This window comes from Rhodnius prolixus, unplaced genomic scaffold (genome assembly GCF_049639745.1).
Source record: "Rhodnius prolixus isolate KJV_2025 unplaced genomic scaffold, Rpr scaffold_6, whole genome shotgun sequence".
In the NCBI taxonomy this organism is placed as follows: domain Eukaryota; kingdom Metazoa; phylum Arthropoda; class Insecta; order Hemiptera; family Reduviidae; genus Rhodnius; species Rhodnius prolixus.
The window spans coordinates 35,973,651-35,993,250 of record NW_027411634.1 but is presented as its reverse complement, the minus strand read 5'-3'; the positions used below and the strand labels follow the sequence as shown (position 1 = coordinate 35,993,250).

General features: G+C 29.4%; 1 long non-coding RNA gene across 6 annotated transcripts; it reads right to left on the bottom strand.

Moving 5' to 3' along the window:
- Window positions 1–4,732: 4,732 nt before the first annotated feature.
- LOC141460054 (uncharacterized) lies at window positions 4,733–13,237 on the bottom strand. 6 transcript variants are annotated; one of them, XR_012461696.1, is made up of 10 exons: window positions 13,092–13,234; window positions 12,719–12,899; window positions 12,507–12,653; window positions 11,982–12,190; window positions 10,648–11,295; window positions 9,721–9,918; window positions 9,514–9,622; window positions 8,982–9,237; window positions 5,718–8,474; window positions 4,733–5,440 (listed from the first exon to the last, which is right to left on the bottom strand). It is a non-coding gene; the product is annotated as an uncharacterized lncRNA (long non-coding RNA). The 6 variants fall into 6 exon arrangements; XR_012461695.1 differs by having other exon boundaries at window positions 4,734–5,857; window positions 6,963–8,474; window positions 13,092–13,235; XR_012461693.1 differs by having other exon boundaries at window positions 4,735–7,130; window positions 7,396–8,474; window positions 13,092–13,237.
- Window positions 13,238–19,600: the final 6,363 nt, after the last annotated feature.

The window sequence follows — 19,600 nt, the reverse complement described above, 5'->3', positions numbered from 1 at the left end:
AGAAACTTATAAGAAAAAAAAATCATATTTTTAAAGATTTTTCCGGCGACGGCAAAAATACTCTGAATTTAAGGTCTAAAGAATCAGTAAACAGTTGTAAGAGATTTATTTATAAGCATGAACCTTTATGAATGTCTAGAATAAAAAATAAATAAATGCTTCTCAATTTGAGAAAAGTGAGTTAGATTTCAGTTGAAAGAATATATTATCAGATTAGAAGAGATCATTACCAAAAAAAAGCATCCAATACAGACGTCGCAATTGTAGGACCATAGGAGAATTCTCCCAATTTTGTAACATCTAATAATTTTTCCCAAACTCCTCTTTGCATTCTCTTCAAGCAATGAAGTGGCTAGTCTCATTTCTCAATCTGAAAATTTGAGAGCAATAAAACATGTTATTTAAAGCCAATAGCGCCTTTCTCAGTTGTACTGAAGAAAATAATTCCAACGACAAGGCTGTCCTTTTGGCGAGATACCAATTAAGTGCTCAATTTCTCTCCACTTTCTACTTTGTTTACGTACCATTCACTTTCTATCAAAATCATTTAGTTTTACTAATTAGAGATTTATGGCACCTCTTAACATATTTAGAAGTTAAAGATGACGAAGCACTTCAATTTATTGATCAAAGAATTTAGTGATGAATGATTCATATTAGTTATACTTTAAGAATATTAACAACTTTATTGATTTAAATATTTTATAATACATACCTGGATTAAATATTCTCTTGCTCAATTATGACCATTCTTTACATTTGCAGAGGGGTATGCATCCTTTCTCTTTATAAATTAATTAAAATTGCTCCTTTTCTTGTTTTACAGCTTCTTCAGTGTCGCAGCTTTTAACGACCAAAATATCCGCCTGACATAATTAATTCATGGCTCAAATAAAACTGAGGAGTAAAATAACCAACTCAACATTATCAAAAGAGAAGGTTATTGTTAGCGTTTTACAGAAATCGCCACCAGGGCGCTCTGATAATTGGAAAAATACTTTTTGCAGCCAAATAATGTTAAAATTTCAAGTTTTGTAACAGGATACAAACCAGCGGAGGAGCTCGAATCGATTTTTGTCAATTTTATTTAAATATTTAGCATATAAAAATTTGTTTTTGACAGTATTGGTTATTCATTTAAAATAACTATATTAAAAAAAATTATTGCTCTCTAAATGTAGGTTGTTTAAAATGTTATTTAGCAACATTAAAGTGAATTTTAATCCATTTCTAGGCTGAAATTCAGAAAGAGTACTGCTTTTATTTATCATTTCTTATGTAAAAAGTAATGTTTCTGTTGCAGACCATAATTTTCTTAAAAACTACTTGGATATAATAAATTTTAGAAGGAATTTAAAAGTGTATGATAAAGTTTTAGTAAAAGAACAATTTACAAACTGGCTAACACTAGGTAATAATTTTTTTTTGTTGTACTTACAATTTTGTAAAGAAAAATGTGCATAGTAAGAAAGGTAGTGCATTAAATAAATGATTAGTAATCCAAACTTTTACAGTTGAAAAGATGTGGCTTTTGGTTCAATTTGTCAAGGAAAAGCTGCTCACTTTTGGAAAGTAGGAACTCATTTATAGTTCCAGATTTTAAAATCTTTTTAAATAAAAGTGCCGGATTCTTGCACCTGCTAGTTGAAGAGAGAGTTTAAGTATGTTCAAGTCTCTCCTTTTCTTTCTGTTCTTTCAATATTCAAAACAAGTTGATAGACATTACAATTTACTGTTTACCTTGAGGTAATGTAGTTAAAAATATTTTACATGTTAATCTTAACTCCAAATTTTTAGAAAAAATATGAACATTTACTGACAAAAACACATTTTCTAGACTTTATTGCCTTAATTTACTCAAAAAGAATCATTATTGCATTTATTATATTATGTAAAAAAATATATTCTAATTTATTCAAGAAATGTTGAACAGTTTTCTATTTTCTCTCTCTCTCTCTATTTTTCCGATCTCCTTATTTTAGGGATATCGTTAAAAATAATTAAACTCATGCTTTCTTGTTTAGATTGATTCCATCCACAGTTTAACAAGAAAAATTATCTAAAAGTTCTACTCTTAGTCAAGACAGTTATTTTGATCTCTGATAAATAAGATCTTGTAAAGTTAAATAATTTATTAATTCCAAATATTGGCATTGAAATTGCTGCAGTATATATAGTAAATTTACAATATCTGGCCAATTTTACCATAGTATCAGTAGTTATATTACTATGCTATCTAATACATTATCTACTTGTTATTCTGTAAATGTTTTAGCTCTAGATAAAACAATTTTTTGTAAATTATATTTCCTTCATAAATTTAAATTTAATTAGATAATTGCTTTTAAGCATAAGAGGTGTTAATTAACACATTCTGGAAGTCAGAATCGAATGTGACAGTACTCGATAGGGAAAAAACCAGTACAAACGTAATTTTCTAGAAATGTGCCACATAGTGAAACAAAACAACCCAGTAAACTCTAGAACAGACACGTCGAATTTAGCCAACTGCTACAATTTTATCATTAAAAAATAAAAAGATATCTAACTTCTGTACATAAATATTGCTGTTTTTTAAATTTACTAATCATTTGGTTCTTATGATATTTAATTCATAAGGGTTTTTTGTTTTTTCCGGTTTGTTTTTGTATTAAAAGAAATTTCCCAATATCTATTTTATTTACTCTTTTGTAAAAATTGAACATTGTAATTAGTCTTTCTGTCCCATTGTCATTACCCAAATTCCCATGTAAGTCCCGCTATATCTGTATATATAAGTATACCTGTTCTCCACTTCTGGCACTTAGTTTCCGCATAGCCCCAAGTAAGTTTCAATAATTATAAAGAATTTATTATATTTATTTATTTTTATTTTTTATATTACTGATTTTAACTGATGTTCCATGTTACTGATTCTCTAAATTGTTTGTATTTTTGTATTTGTAATATCCAGGCCCTGAAGAAGACAATATAAGTATTTGTCCAAACGTTGGCAAAAAGACGAGTTGTTGTTTTTATATGACCGATTCCTCGCCAATTTTGAATCCTTAATTGAATAATTTACGGTCACGAAACCTATATATTCAGAAAATACATGTTTACATTAACCATTCTTCAGCTTACATTTTGATGACCAATAATTCAGTGCATAATTTCACTCCACAGTCTTCTATTTTTGCATACCAAACCTTGTATTTATTGAGTTTTGTAAAACTAATCACTTACGTTTTATTTGTAAAAGACAAATGGCAACTCTTATAATAATGACAACTTGAAGCTTATGTTACAGTAAAAATGATCTTAAACTCTGCCGTTTAATTCTTTATTTATAGTACTATGGTAAACAATGCTTGTACATGAAAGAAATAACTCAAGAAAAATTTATTTCATCTAATAATATTTTCTCAGATTGAAAAAACCGATTCTAGAGCAGAACCGCAAAACTGTGACATCAAATTACTCTAAAATAAAAGAAATATTAGATACATCTGTCAAAATGATTTCATTATAATTCAATTATAATCGTACAGTATTAAAGAAGAATAAAGAATTTTTAAACTTATCTGATACCACTTCTATAAACATAACCATTAGACATTTGGTCATAGATTTGTAAATAAAAAATAGGAAAAAATAAAAGCATAATATTTGTATGAAAAGTAAGAAGAAATACCAAGCCAATGCATTCTAGCGGCAATCAACTGAACTACGGTACAACATTAGTTTAAACTTTCGCCGCTAGAAAGCATGAGAATGTACTTTTCTAACTGTTCGAAACCATCACAGCACCACTAGCAAATAAAATTCTATTCTATTCAGTACCATCTCAGTGACCGAGGAGAGAAGGTCGCTTTGTCGCTCGTCTCACCAAATATGTCTATTTCAATCTTCAATTTGTCGGACTTCAATCTTGAATAGAATAATTAAATATGGAAAAAAATAAATTGTGTAATTTTTTCATAGAAAAATAACTAGAAATACATGCCAGTGCATTCTAGCGGCAATCAGTTTAACTGTGGTGAAGCATTAGTTCAAGCTTTCGCCGCTAGAAAGCATGAGAATGTACTTTTCTAACTGTTGGAAGCCATCACAGATAACATTCCATTACGTCAGCAAAAAAATAATTTCTATTCAGTACCATCACAGAGGAGGGAAGGTCGCTCTTGTTCGTCCGTCTCACCAAATACGCCTGCCATCTCTCTTAAGTGTCATGGTGAATGTGTTAGTATCAGCCAACGTTTAAGAAGGGTGTGGCTAAATAGCCGCAAACTTATTCACCCCACCCTCCACGCCCGCGGCCTTAACTTGCTTATATAGACGCCATGACAAAATGTCCGCTATCGAAGCAACATCCATTTATTGCTTTTTTTTCAGCAAATACAACCAATTTAAGCTTAATTCTTTTACCATTAATTAGAAACGACATAATACCACCTAATTATAATTTTTACTAATTAAAAAATGTCTAAATACCTAAAATAAATTAATTAAAGTAATGAAGTTAAAACAAATTCTAGTTTGTAAAATGACTTCCAGGTGACAGCACCTGCTACTCCACAAGAAGTTACTTTCCAGCTTTCTTTTTATAAGTTATTTAATTAAATGTTATTCAAGGCGTATGAAGGCCAAAAGTAAAAATGAATGTTCCATTTATTAGCTACGTTTATGAATTAATCAATTATAGAAAATAAAATTGGAAATTAATTACTTATAAAAGGCAGTAAATAACATGCCAAGTAAAACACACTGAAAAATATATTTATTTTATGTATTTTATTATAAAAATATTGCTTTTTCATGGTATACTGTTCTTTTAATATCGCCTAATCTATGTTGTATAGTTACACTAAAGTATTTTACGCCTCTGAACAAGAGAACTCTCTTTTTAAATTTATTAAAATATTCTATGAATCACTTAGAAAAGTTCAGAAAGAAATGAAAAATTTTCCTTTATATACAATTACATTTATTTATTTTACAATTACATACATACAAATTATCTTTACAAAATGAATATAGTATGGGTGTTTCAGGTTAAGTGTTCTGACTGAAAATATGAATTTAGGACCTCAAAACAATAATTACATTTATATACAATTACATTTATTTATTTATTTTTGCAATTACATACATACAAATTATCTTTACAAAATGAATATACGAGTATATAGTACTCGTAGTATAGAAAGTAATAAGATATTTACATTGAAATACCTTTTCAGCAGGTTTAGTGCCTAAACATTTAGCTATCTATCCTCAGGTAAGTTCGCTCCAAGGTTTTTAACTTCTTCAACTGTGTGGTTACTAATGATTTTACTTTCTTCTGGAAAATCTTCCCTTAAAATTTCCAATTCTTCGGGTATTATATGAAGTTTAAGTTCTTTTTCAACTAATAGATCTTGAATTTGTGCCAGAAATTGTTCTCTCCTAAACCGCAACTCTAACATAGATTTTATTAAGAAAAAACTAATTTATTATCTCTACATCCGTCCAGTACTCTTATATGCAGCCCCTGTGTGGTCCAATACTTGTCGTACCAACTACGGGAAGTTACAAAGGGTCTAAAACTAATCATTGACGTTTTACTAGTAAGAGATTAAGAAGCTCTTCAATTATTGATTAATAGATTTTGTGATGTACTATTCTCAACAAGTAAACTTCATAGAATGTTAAAAGGAATATTGAGCATTGAAATATTGTTTAACTACAATACATACTCTTTTTTAATATACTCTTGCATAAAGATAACCCTCTTTAAACATTAGTTGAAGCTGGCGTTTCCTTCCATAAAATAATTTATATTACTATGTCGTTTTTCTTGCTCTTTTAACCAATAAACGATAATCAGAATCCATACCTACAAAATTATCGATAGATTTTAATCAGAATTAATAATAACATGGTCTTAAAAAATAATTTAAAAAAAATCTTACCATTACAGATCATTCCACTATGAGTTATTGTTTCCATCAACTAACAAAAAGTATGTTTTTCGCAAGAATTTAATTTACATTTATTTTCATTAGCAAAAACACTTTAATCCAGAGTAAAAGGAAGTTTGTTAAAATCCAAAGATCCATTAAGTGCTGGGAATTTAATTCTTATACCCACTCCACCTACATCTCCATTCTCAAAAAAGAGTGGAATACAAAAGGTACTACATTCCATTGGCACAAATAATTATTAATATTGATTTTTTTGGGAATATTGAGGTGCGGACAATAAATTCACAAACTTCTTTATTCATACCAACGTTTCGGTAAATATATTACCTTCTTCAGGGTATTGTAAATTTTGTGGAGTTTAATGTTATGATCATGTAGCTTAACATTAAACTCCACAAATTATACAATACCATAAAGAAGGTAATATATTTACTCAAACGGTGGTATTTAGAAAGAAATTTGTTAGTGAATTTATTGACCACACTTCAGTATTCCTCAAAATCATCAATTAACAACGGTCGAAAACCAAAACTATTATTTTATTTCAAGCCTTATTTCAAGAAAAGTAATCTCATGAAAACAATTCTTCCCTTGTGTTTGTTTGCCATCATCAAATGGAAGAACTCCTCGAAAATGAGAATAATTAAGAACGTAAGGATTCACAAACAAATAAGTGTCTTTTTCTTTTTTTTTAATTAATGCTCTTTCCTATGTCCATTGATGGCCTTCATCAGGATTTTCTGTAGGCGATTGCATTATCTTCTATTGTTAATCTCAGACAACTGAATTCTACTTGAAACGTTTTGATGATACAATGGAATCAGAAACTTACAATAAAATAAATCATATTTTTAACGATTTTTTCGGCTACGGCAAAAATACTCTCTTAATTTTAGGCCTAAACAATTAGTAATCAAGAGATTTATTTATAAGCATAAATTTCTGGAATATAAAATAAAATTAATGCTTCTTATTTCGAGATAACTGATTTAGATTTCAGTAGGAAGAATATATTACCAGATTAGAAGAAGAGGTCATTACCAAGAAACAGCATCCAAAACACTCATCACAAATCTACTAGGACCGTAGAAGAATCCTCCTAATTTTGTAATATCTTAGAATTTTCCAAGAAGTTCTCTTTGCATTCTCCTCCGTCAATGAAAAACGCAAGTCTCATTTCGTAATCTAAACAATTTCTCTTAAATTATTTCAATTTCCATTAAAATCATTTAGTTTTACTCATTAGAAATTTATTGCACGATTCTCATTAGTTAACCTTTAATGATTTAATTTTTTTTTTTTTTTTTTTTTCAAAATGCCCGGATTGATTATACCCTTCTACAGCTATGACCATTCTATACACTTCTTGACGCCTAGATACCTTGTATCCACAAATTTATTTATTGTTATTTGCTCTGCTATTTTTCTTGTTTGTGTTTTACTTACTCACTCATTGGAACTAATTGAATGTCGCAAAAGTAATCATTGGCTTCTTGACAAACTCAAAGCTTTTCAAGCAATTTAAATTGGTAAACTTTATCAAATCCTTCGTTCTGTATACAATAGCTGCATGTACAGCATCATCCATCATCATCTTGACTTGGAATATCTGTAACGTACAGTAAGTTAATAAAACTGATTACATATTTTCTTTTACTTTTAATAGTAATTATTACTAATACGAAATTATCACTATCGAATAGGCCAGATTTATGAAACTTTTGGGAAATTACCCGATGAATGGAATGAATGGAACCTGAAACTAATAAAAAAAATAACTGATTTCTCTTTGAAGATTTTTCCGGCAACAGCAAAAATACTATCATAATTTAATACATAACGAATTAATAAACAATTGTAATTAGACAATTATTTATAAGCATAAATTCTAATGTAAAAGTTTCATTTACATTGAAAAGAATGGTACGCAAGTAGAAACGAAAACCTGAACGCATATTTAACTGCAGTTGAATAGGAACCACACTAAAGGCACTCCACCAAGAAAAATAATACTCACGTTTAAACAGAATAAAAAATAAATAAATACTTCCCAGTTTCAGAATATTGGGTTAGATTTCAGTTGTGTAAAATATTTCTTTACTGCTAATGAATATAATCTTGCACAACTATTGTCATTCTTTGCGCCAATCGACATGCAGAAATATTTTCTCCATAAATTAATTAATATTGCTCTGCCGTTTTCCTCGTTTGTTTAACCAATTAAAGTTGATCAAGGCGCATACACACAAAATGATCAATAAACATGAAATATTAAATGTAGATTAGGCTTTTACATCTACTCCATAAACACGTCTATGTAACCAACAAAACAAAATAACGAATAAGTGAGGAATGCTGCATACCATTAGCCTTTTGCACAAATAATAATATGTTTTTCAATTAATATAATTCTTCCACCAGTTCTGTAGCATTCCATGCAAAATATGCAACTGAGGACGACACTGGAGTAATGTTGGTTCACTATTATCCTATCCGCAGATCAACAGTGAAAATAATATGATAAATAATCTGAAATAAAAATAATTTTGAAAAGTAAAGAATCACATAAAATAAGCAGAGATTTTTTTCGTGCCCTTTTATTAGCAGCTTGTGAAAACGATTCTGCTAACTTCTGATGTTATCTACAACAGAAACACATTCAAAAGTTCTTGATGAATGATACTAACGGAAACAAAATTGTTATAGTTTATGAATTTATCCAGCTATGGTCGAAAAATTTATAATTTAAGTCCTAGAGAATTATTAAACAATTGTAAAACTGAATTATTTTTATCAATGAACTACTGATCTGATTTCCATTCGTAAAATTAGTTATGTGAGTAGAACCGAAAACTTAGGACACATGTTTTTCAGGAATTCAACACGAACAACCATCAGGGCGCTCAATGAAGAAGAATATTACTAACAATTCAATAGAATAACAAACAAATAAATAAATGCTTCTCAGTTTGAGAATATGTGGATTACATTACTATTTGTAGACTATGTTACCAGAATAGAAAATGAGGCCATTACCTCCAAACTACAACCAAAAAAGACGTTATAGATTCGGCAGCAGAATGCTTATATTTTTGTAATATCCTAAGGATTTTTTTTTCGCCAGTCCTTCTTGCGTCCTCTTCAGGTCTTAACGTGCCAAAGTTATCATATCACCAACTAACGATTGACGCAAAATCTCTGAGAGTACTCATGTTTCTTCTTCAGACTTTAAATGCCAATATATTAGCCACTTCAACTGCTACATATTGTTCCCGTCCTGAATACCTCCTTTCTGAAATAATTGGTCATCAATCATAAAAAGTATTATTCTGTGCATTCTGTTATCTACATAAGATGGGTTATTCACAAGCCTTGGTAAATATGTTTCAAATTTGAAAAAAGACTACCAACATACAGGGGTTACTCAGGAATATGTTTTATCACATCATTTATAATCCATTTACATAACCTCCTGTTTGAATTAGAAGAAAAGTAAAAAAAAATTATTTTGGATTTGTACTCATTTGGTGGGTAAGCCAACGGAAATAACATTACGTTCAATATTTACATTCAGAAAAATTACTGCAGATCAGATCCTCGTTCCATACATAAAATCCTCAAAACGTTTGAGCTTCACAATCACTACTCATTCCGGTATAACCATGTTAATGGCCTTCCTATCAAAATTTCAAAAACATTGCACCAACTAAAATATATAAAATTATATGCCTATTAAACTAAAAAACAGTTGCTCGCAACATTAATATTTCCTTACCTCTTATACTGCTCGTGGATGCATAATGATTTAATTTCAGAGCTGAATATAATATTGCAAAGATCTCTTAATTCCTCCATATATTTTATTTTGAATTCAAGAAGAGATGAACATGTTACCCTTCACGACATCTTTCTTGGTTGGCTGTGTGTGAAGTATAGAACAAGTATTTCAATGGTAACTTCTAGTAATGCCATTCTGCAATAAATACTTACAATATTTACTTAATATGTTCAGTAGTAGAGTCCCATTAGATTTTAGAACCACCAGAAAAGTGAATAATCATGAAAACATTTTGAAAATGAAACACTTCAAATAACTGATCAATGAATTTTTTTATTTACGATTCTCATCAGTTAAACTTTATAGAACATTAAGTAATGAAATATTTTTAACTGCATACACTAACTGAATACACTCTTGCATAAAAAATAGCCACCTTTAGTATTAGTTGAGGTTGGCGTTTCCTTCTTTAAATTAATTTAACTGATTAATTTACGCTATTTTATCAACCAATTCTTATTGCATAAGCTTCAAGAATATTAAAAAAACGTTGCATCTGCTAAAATAAATCAAACACTATTTTAGTTGCTCTTTTTAACCAATGAACTATATCTGCAAAATTATTCTTAGATCTCTATTAAAATTACAAAATTAAAAATTGCATAGTCTTGCACAATAATTAAACAAAAACAAAAAATTCTTACGACTAAAAATCGTCCAATATGATCTGTTGTTACAAATAGTAAGTTCTTCGTAAAATTTAATTTTTTTTAATTTTCACTGGAAAAGCATTCTACTCACAAACCCGGAAACGAAGAACGTTTAAAAGAATTACCACTGAAAGGAAGATTGTTTTAAGCAAAAACCCAATGAGAATAGCGCATTTCGCACGACATTGCCAGAAATAATAAAAATAAAACCAACCTTATTTTAAGAAACGTTTTCCCATTAGTTCTTCTCTATTGCTATAGATTTTCAGCAAAGTGTGCAACAAATGTATCTCACTCTTATAAAGAATGTTTGCAATCAACTAATCTATTAATCAATAGTGAAAGAAGAACTCCTCTGAAATCAGAATAATTAAGAAAGTAAGGATTCACACATAATAAGTGACTATTTTCTTTAATTATTACACATTTATACGTCCTTTGGTGGCCTTCATCAGGATTTTTTGACGGTGTTTCCGTTATCTTCTAATGTTAACCATAGACAACTGAAAACTATGTGAAAAGTTCTGATGATACAATGGAATCAGAAACTAACAAGAAAAAATTAATTTTATTAAGGATTCTTCTAGCTAAGGTAAAAATACTATCATAATTTAAGAACTATAGAATAGTCAACAAATGCAATTGAGCACAAATTTTAATATAAATATCTAGAATAAAAAAAAAAAACTGTTCTCAGTTTGAGAAAAATGGGTTTAGATTTAAGTTAGAAGACAACAAAATCATATTAGTAGAAGAGATGGTTACCAAGGAACAACCAAAAGAGGCGTCATGAATCTTCTGGGACTAGAAGGACCACTCAATTTGATAACATCCTGAATTTTCCCAAAGTCAACTTTGCATTCTGTACAGGCAATGGCACAGGTGTCATTTTGAAATCTAAACACTATTGTAAAATCTATCAATCAATTTAAATAAAGCTAACAGCTCCTTCCAAAGTGGAATTGAAAAGAAATTCACCGAGAGGAGGCTGTTGACACGCAAGTATTCTTTCTCCATAAATTAATTGATATTGCACTGCTATTTTCTTACTTATTTAACCAATTTATGAGGGCACATACATAGACAGTCATCGATGACTGGCTTGTTAAATCGTGCAATAATCAGGTTAGTGACCATTCTAATAAAATTTTAAAAACGTTGTATCAACTAAAATATATCAATAACATTCTTACATTACAAAAACTAACTTTCTATTCTCACTATAGGAACTGCGCCCTGTAGTTACTAATGCTTTCGAAAAGAAAGTGTGCTACAAGATAAAAAAATGTTTCGAAAGTTATATGCTGGATCTCCAATCAGCCACGATTGATTTAAGCACTAGATATATGAACAATTTAACTATTAGTTATTTGAAAATTACTCAAATCCCATACATGATATCCGCAAGATGTTTGGGTGTCATAATCATAAACTATCGTCGAATAATCATGTTGATTCCTTTAAATTTAGAAACTAACTAACAAAATATTAAAAACATTCTGCCTATTTCACTAAGAAAACCGTTGGTAAACATTAATATTTCCTTACCTTGATTACTATTCGTTGGTTTATAATGATTTTACTGCAGAGCTAACTTTATAGCTGCGACGGTCTCTTAATTCCTGTCTGTTTTATTGTAATTATAAGAAGCGATGAACATATTATTCTTCATTTCATCTTCATTCATGATTGTGTGTGAAGTATAGAAGCAAGAATTTCCTTGGTAAAATCTTGTAATGCTCTTAAGGAATAAACACCTGTAATATTTATTTTGAACGTTCATTAGTAAGATCCAATTATATTTTAGAAACATCAGAGCAGTTAATATTTCCTTCTGTACTTCTCCAGATGATCAGTTTCACCAGACAGTCTGCTCTAATTTTGTTCCGTACAATTTGTACCAATTGTATGTTACTTATTCTTATGAGAGGCAAGTGCAACCCTTATAATAACGATAACTTGAAGATAACGAAGCACTTCAATTAACTGATCAATGAATTTTTTGATATACGATACTCAACAGTTAATCTTCTTAGGATATTCTTATTATTTATATATATTTTAAGTACATACCCTATTTGATTATACTCCAGCATAAACATAACCTTAATCATAAGTTGTGGCGTGCACATCTTTTCACCTTTATCTAATTTATATAACAATTTCATTTTTTTTGCTCTTTTAATTAATGAAGTATAATCTGGACCCATACCTATAAAACTATCGGCAGCTATTAATTAAAATTCTTACATTATTGTCTTATTAAGAAAAAAGCAATTTCTTACCACTATAAGCCATTCCAATATGATTCATATGTTAACTATCTTCACCATGAACTGTATTTAGAAAACTTTATTGTATTTATGTACTGATTCTGTTTTCTTCTAAGGTTAACAACAGAGAATTGAAACCCTCTCAAAATTTACAAATGAATGATATAATGGAACCAGAAAATAACTAGGGTTTCTGGCAACAACAGAAATACTCTCATAAAAATTTAATACTAAAGAGAAGTTTGTGTTAAAAACCACAGATCCTTTAGGAGCAGTGGTTTTTGTCTCTCTTAGACTTTATATCTACAAGTTTATCTGGCAAATGTAAAATAATAATATAATTTTAATAATAAATAAATGGAACTTTTTTTCAAAGAAAGATTACCATTAGCATAAATCTTCATTTCTGTAGCATTCAAAGCAAAATATGCACCTCATAAATCACACTAGAATTATGTCGCTTGGATATTATCGTATATCAAAAATCAAAATTAAAAAAACATTAAATAATAAAATGATGACCTAAACAAATAATATCTTGTATTTTCATTTATGTTGCCAAAGGTCGCCACTGGAGTGCTCTGTAAATTGTAAAAACTTATAACATGGTCAAAATATCAAGTTTTGTATCAGGATACAAACCAGCGTAGGAGCTCTCTTTGTTTACATTCATTTTTCCGTTATTGTTAATTTTATTTAAATGTTTTACACATATAATAATAAAATATTTTGTATATTCTTGACGTATTTGTTATTTAACAACAGGTTGTGAGTTTAAAACAATTAATAGACTAAAAGTTTGAAAGGCAGCTTCCCCCTGATTATCATTTTTTTAATTATTTATTTACAAAGTTTCTATTTCAGGTCATAATTTTCTTTAAAAATTAATTGGATTTATAATATTTAGAATGAATTTAAAAGAGTATGATAAAGCACAGAGTTTTACCATAAGTTTAATTAGAAGCTGCAAGACACAAGGTAATTCTTCAATTTGTTTGTTTTTCTTTTAATTTTGAAAATAAGAACAAATGAAATCATTGAAAAAAGTTATGCGCTATATAAATAACTAATGGTTCCATGTTTTTTTTTATTTGAAACGATGCGGCTTTAGGTTCAATTTTCCAAGGTTATGGTCCACTTTGAGGAACTGGGAAATTAGTGTAAACATCTCTCATATCTCCACACTCATTTACAGGTTTAGCTTTTAAAATGTTCTTAGAAAAAGAAAATAAGTTATTAAAATCCTTACTAGTTCTATGGTAAATAATCTTTATTACAAGCATGTAAAATAAATAAATACATGAAGTGCCATCGGGCAAGTTCTATGGTAAAAGTGAAACTGTGGAATGCTTTGTTGTCTTTTTCTCTGAACTTTTTCTTAAGAATTCCTAAATTATCACATTATGATTAAAAGTAGATTTATATACTAAGGTGTGTTTTAGATTTCTTTTTAATGTGTTTCTCTTCCAAAGGTTATAGTAGAGGTTATATCAGAAGTTGGGTATAGTGTATATAATATTTTATATTATTTTAATAATTAAGATGGTACTTTTTGGTCTTGCATTTACGTTTGAAATGTTAATGACCGAAAATTTTTCGATGAATACTCAGATTTTACTTGCAAGCTGAGGATTTAAATAAAATGCATGGTTATGTCTACGTCTGAATTAAAGACCACAGTAAACAACTGGGTCTTCTTTTTTTTTTGTTTCAGATGTGACAGTGGTTCTGATCTTTAAAAAAAACCTGGTGAAGTGTTTTAGTACTTGAAGGACGTAATAAGGGAGTTTGAGAAAGTGAAAGAATGTTAAAGGTTTCGATTTTCTCAAGAAACAGAGAGTTGAGCTCCAAACTAAGGTAACCTCATTAACACAAATCACAGTAAATTTATTTTTATTTTTTTGTTAATTTACACCAGGGCTAAATACTCTATTAGTAACAATTAAAATATGACACCACTAACCGAGGAGAAGTTTTTCAGTGGTAACACTCCCTTAGTCATTTTCTTGATTATCTATTCTCCTAAGAAGAGAGAAAATCGCAAGGCCACTAACATTTTAATCGCAAAGACCCAATAAATGAACAGAGTTTCTCGAAAACACAAATGAAATTCATCAACGAAAGGTACGTCAACAATTTTTTATAATACATGATCATGAAGAATTTCTTTTAAATACCCAGCAGAATATGACAGATGAAGCAAAAATTTCAAATTTAATTCCTTTTTACATTAACGTGAGTGATTCTTGTGGCTTTTAAGAGAGTTTTCAAGAACCTGTGAAAGGGCAAGTATGATTTTTCAAGAAAGCTATCAGGCTAGGAAAAAATATTAATCCAACTGGAGCCCGACCAGTTAAAATTATTACCGGTAGTGATGAAGATGCAATAATGCTGCTGAATGGTTTAATTATCGCAAACATGTGGGGAAATTTATTCATATCCGTATCAAGAAACAGAACTCAAGTTTAAGAGAAGAGAGCCGAACTAAATTAATACTTGCTTCTGTAATCGAGATTCGTTGTGTGTGCGGTATGCCAACAGTTGTTAGCCTCTCCAAGTATCAAAAAACATCTTAAATGTAGATCGATTCAAACAGAATCACTTTATTATTCAACACATAACTCTGTTATCTCCACACTCATTTATAGGTTTAGAATTCAAAATCTTTTTTGAAAATGGGAATAAATTATTAATATCCTTACTAGTTCTATGAAAAAAAGAAGAAATTAAACCATAGAATCTTTTGGAGTGTTTTACACTGAACGTTTCCTAAGGAATACACTAATGATCACATAATGACTAAAAGTAAACTTTAAGAAAGAACTAAAAATAATAAAAAAAGAAAACACTTAGCGCAGCATATCTCTTATCTGAATTCCAAAATAATAAATAACGAAGCCGCAATTAATTTGAATAAAGTTAGAATTTTTAATGTGCCTCTCATAACGGGTTAAAATTTGTTTACCACTATTAAAATTATCGCTGATTTTATTGGCTATGAATCGACTACTGTAACAGAGTGAAAAACGGATCTTCTAAAAACTCTCCACCTATTGTGTTAAATTTGTAAGTAATGAATTGAAGAAAACTTTTTTAAGGCTTATTTTTCGAAAATGAATTCATTGATTGTTGGGATGTTTGCTCAGGAGTGTGAAGATAACAACAGAAGAATTTTCATTACTGATGATTTAGGAAGAGAATCATATCTGCTTTTTAAAAAAGGTAAAGACTTTCAAAAATGAGATCTTTTTAAATGTATATGGTGCAGAAATGGAAATATATTTGTGCGAAAAGATGATGGTACCAAAGTAACGTTATTAAAGTAAAGTTACTTTAGTAAAGTTATTAAAGTAAAGTTATTAAGCATAAAATCTGATACAGATTATGAAACTTTTGTTCAGGAAGCGGAAGATACTGTGTTGTCATTAGAAGAACAACCTTTAATGGAAGAAAATGATAGTTCAACCTCAGGTACATCGACTAGGCCAAGAAAGAAACGAAAAGCAGTGAAGCATGGTTCTATTGGAAGTTTCTTGTCAAAAAACCAAATACCGGCAGTAAGTACACCATAAATGGAAAAAGGAAAACAATTAATATGAACTTCTGGAATGTTAATGGATTCAGCACGCTTTTCAATATGACTAAATCCGAAATTGAACTTTTGCTTTCAAGTGAAATTATATGCCTGTCTGAGACTTGGTTATACTCTGAGAATGTGAACCTACCTTTGTTTCCAAATGATTATACTGTATATGTCTCAAATGCTGTGAAATAGCATAATACAGAAAGAGCATTTTACAGGAGGGCTGATGATTTTACTAAGAAAGGGTCTAGCTTCTCAAGTGAAAATTCATATAAATAAATCGTGGTTGTTGTGTATTAGTGCTGTTCAGAATATTAATTTTGTGTTTGGTGTTGTTTATTGGAAACCTGATTGTGATTTTGATTACCTTTTAAACAATTTTAATTCTGATTTTCATGATTTAATTTCTGTATTTTCAGGTTATAATATTATCATGGGTAGCGACTTTAATTTGAGAATTGGCAAGATGAATATATTAGACAATGATATTTTTGAGCAATCTAGCTTTCAAGGTTTGAGAAATTCTTTAGACAGCCAAGTTTCACAAAGGGGATTTAAGCTAGTGGAAATCATGGAGAATTCAGGTATGTTTGTGTGTAATGGCCGCTCAACTAACGTCTTTCCAGGTAAATTTACATTTATTAGTCAACAAGGTTTGGTGCACTTTTAGCTCTCTACCTTTATTAAAATATTTTGTAATCAATAATAGTTCTGAATTTTCTGAACATTGGAGTTGTGTCTTAACTTTAAACGTGAATTTCTGCAGTAATGATGATAATATTAATACTTGCGATAACTCCAGAGATATTTTTCTAAATAGAGATTTAAGTAATCTAATTAATTTTGAAAAGAATTTAGAGCTTTGTCCGGGGATTTATTTTGATAGCGAATCAGTTTATGAATTATTTGTTAACTTTAAGAATAGTGTTTCATTGTCAATGATCAGTTCTAATATTTTAGTAAGTAGAAACAAGTACTCTGGTCCTATTACTGTAAACAAACCTTGGTTCAACTCCGAATGTTACAATTACAAAAAACAAGTATCTCTTGCGCTAAAATTCTATCAAAAAAGTAATTTTAGTTTAAAATATTTAGTAGATTCATATTTGAAACATAAAAAAACATACAAATTAATGGTTAAAAATTCCAAATTAGATTATATTAATAATATGAAGTCTAGTTTGAGAGAAACTAAAAATCCTACAGAATTTTAGAAAACTGTTAAAAAATTCCAATTAAAAAAGTCCGTAAAATGTCTTATTTCTTTAAAAGACTGGGAAGAGTTTTATCTTAAAAATATACCTCTCTCTGTGAATAATAGTTCTTTTTTTAGTTATTTCCACCAAGAATTAGATTATAACATTACTTTAGAAGAATTGTTAGCAAGTATAAAAAAATCAAAACGTAATAAAGCTGTGGGCCTGGATTACATACCAAATGACCGCTTTAAATTTTTACCTAATAGTTGGATTCATTATATTTTAAGTCTATTTAACAGAGTTTGGAATAGTGAGAACATACCGTCTGAATGGTCCAAAATTAAACTTAAAATGTTTTTTAAGAAGGAGATAAAACCTAATATGATAATTATAGAGGAATCTCAATTTTTAACTGCATCGTTAAAATTTTTACTTCAATAGTAAATAACCGGCTGAGTAATTGGGCTGAGAACGCTGGTCTGATTCCTGAGGAGCAGATGGGATTCAGGAGCGGACGAGGCTGTCGCGACGGAATATTTACTTTAAATTCCGTAGTTAATATTCATCTAAGACTTCCGAGACGCGCGGTTTTCGGAATATTCGTTGATATGAAAAGAGCGTTCGATACCATTGATCACAATATATTGTAGCATAAGCTATACTCGTATAACATGGGAGTTAGTGGTAAAATAATAAGAATCGTCAAATGTTTATACGATAATGTAAGTGTTGTTATTTCTGATAATGATAAATTATCTATTCCCATACCTGTTCGCCAGGGTGTTCTTCAGGGGGAGGTGCTCAGCCCTATTTGTTTTTGTTGTTTGTATCTGATTTGGTCGGATTTTTTTATTTAAAATGGAGCTTCGGGTCTATGTCTGGATAACGATACTGAATTAGTCCTACTTAAATATGCTGATGATTTTGTAATTTTATGTTATCCAGAGAGAGATGTGCAGAAAAATTTGGATATATTGAGTAAATATTGTCGATTAAATTCTTTAATTTTAAACACGCAAAAAACTGTTATAGTTCCTTTTAAAAAAACTGTTTCTGTAAATTCAATTAGAAAAAGTTACTACGAAGGCACCGAAATCAGGATGGAAACTGGTTGTACCTACTTAGGTGTACCATTTGCATCTTCTGGAAAATTTAGAAAAGCAGCTAATTTTTTTTAACTAAATGTTTCGGGGCAAATTCAGCTGTTATGAGCATATTAAAACAATGTAAGTCGGATAGTGTTGGAAAACCAAAAATTTCTTATTCGATTCTCTTTCTGAATCAACCCTTCTGTATATGTCGGAAATTTGGGGCCCTAGTTATACCGATATCATTGAGAAAGGTCAAACCAAATTCTTAAAATATCTGTTACACTTGCCCTTAAATACCCCGAATGCTCTAATTCGGCTTGAGACAGGGCGATCTCATTTAAAATTAAAAGTGTTCTCCAGGATGATTGGTTGGTGGTTACAAATTTTGAAATTACATCGAAACAGGTGGCCTTATCAAAGATGATATCAAAGCAAACAATATTTGTAAATTTACTATCGAGGGATTAAGAGTAAGATCAATATTATTGTAGGGCTTAAACATGTACTATTGAATCTCTTTTGTACTTTTGTGTTTGAATATTCTCTGACATAACATTCATTTCTTCAAAATATCATTATAATTATTGTCATTTAGCTATATGTTAAGATGCTGAAGATTTTCATTATATTGTCTAAAAAATGTTTTTTTTTTATACCCAAATGAATTTTTTAAGTAAATTTCGCTATTTTACAGGATTTCAAAGAACCCAGCACTAGTGTCAGATTAATATTTTGTAATGTTTATATGCTATCAGCTTTGTAGCTCAGTTATGGTGAAAACTTAAAAGCAATAGTTAATAAATAAATAAATAAAATAATAATGATTAAAAGTAATAGGTTTTTACAAGAGATTTAAAGTACTGTCAAAGAGCAATTATGTTTTTTCAAGAAAGTAACAACTTAAGACGAAACTGCTCAATTTATATGTTTAAAATTAGGTATTTCTATTTCTCTTTTAAGTTTAATAGATTGAAGACAAAATTCATTTCATTTAAAACGAATTATGATACAGTTAATTAGT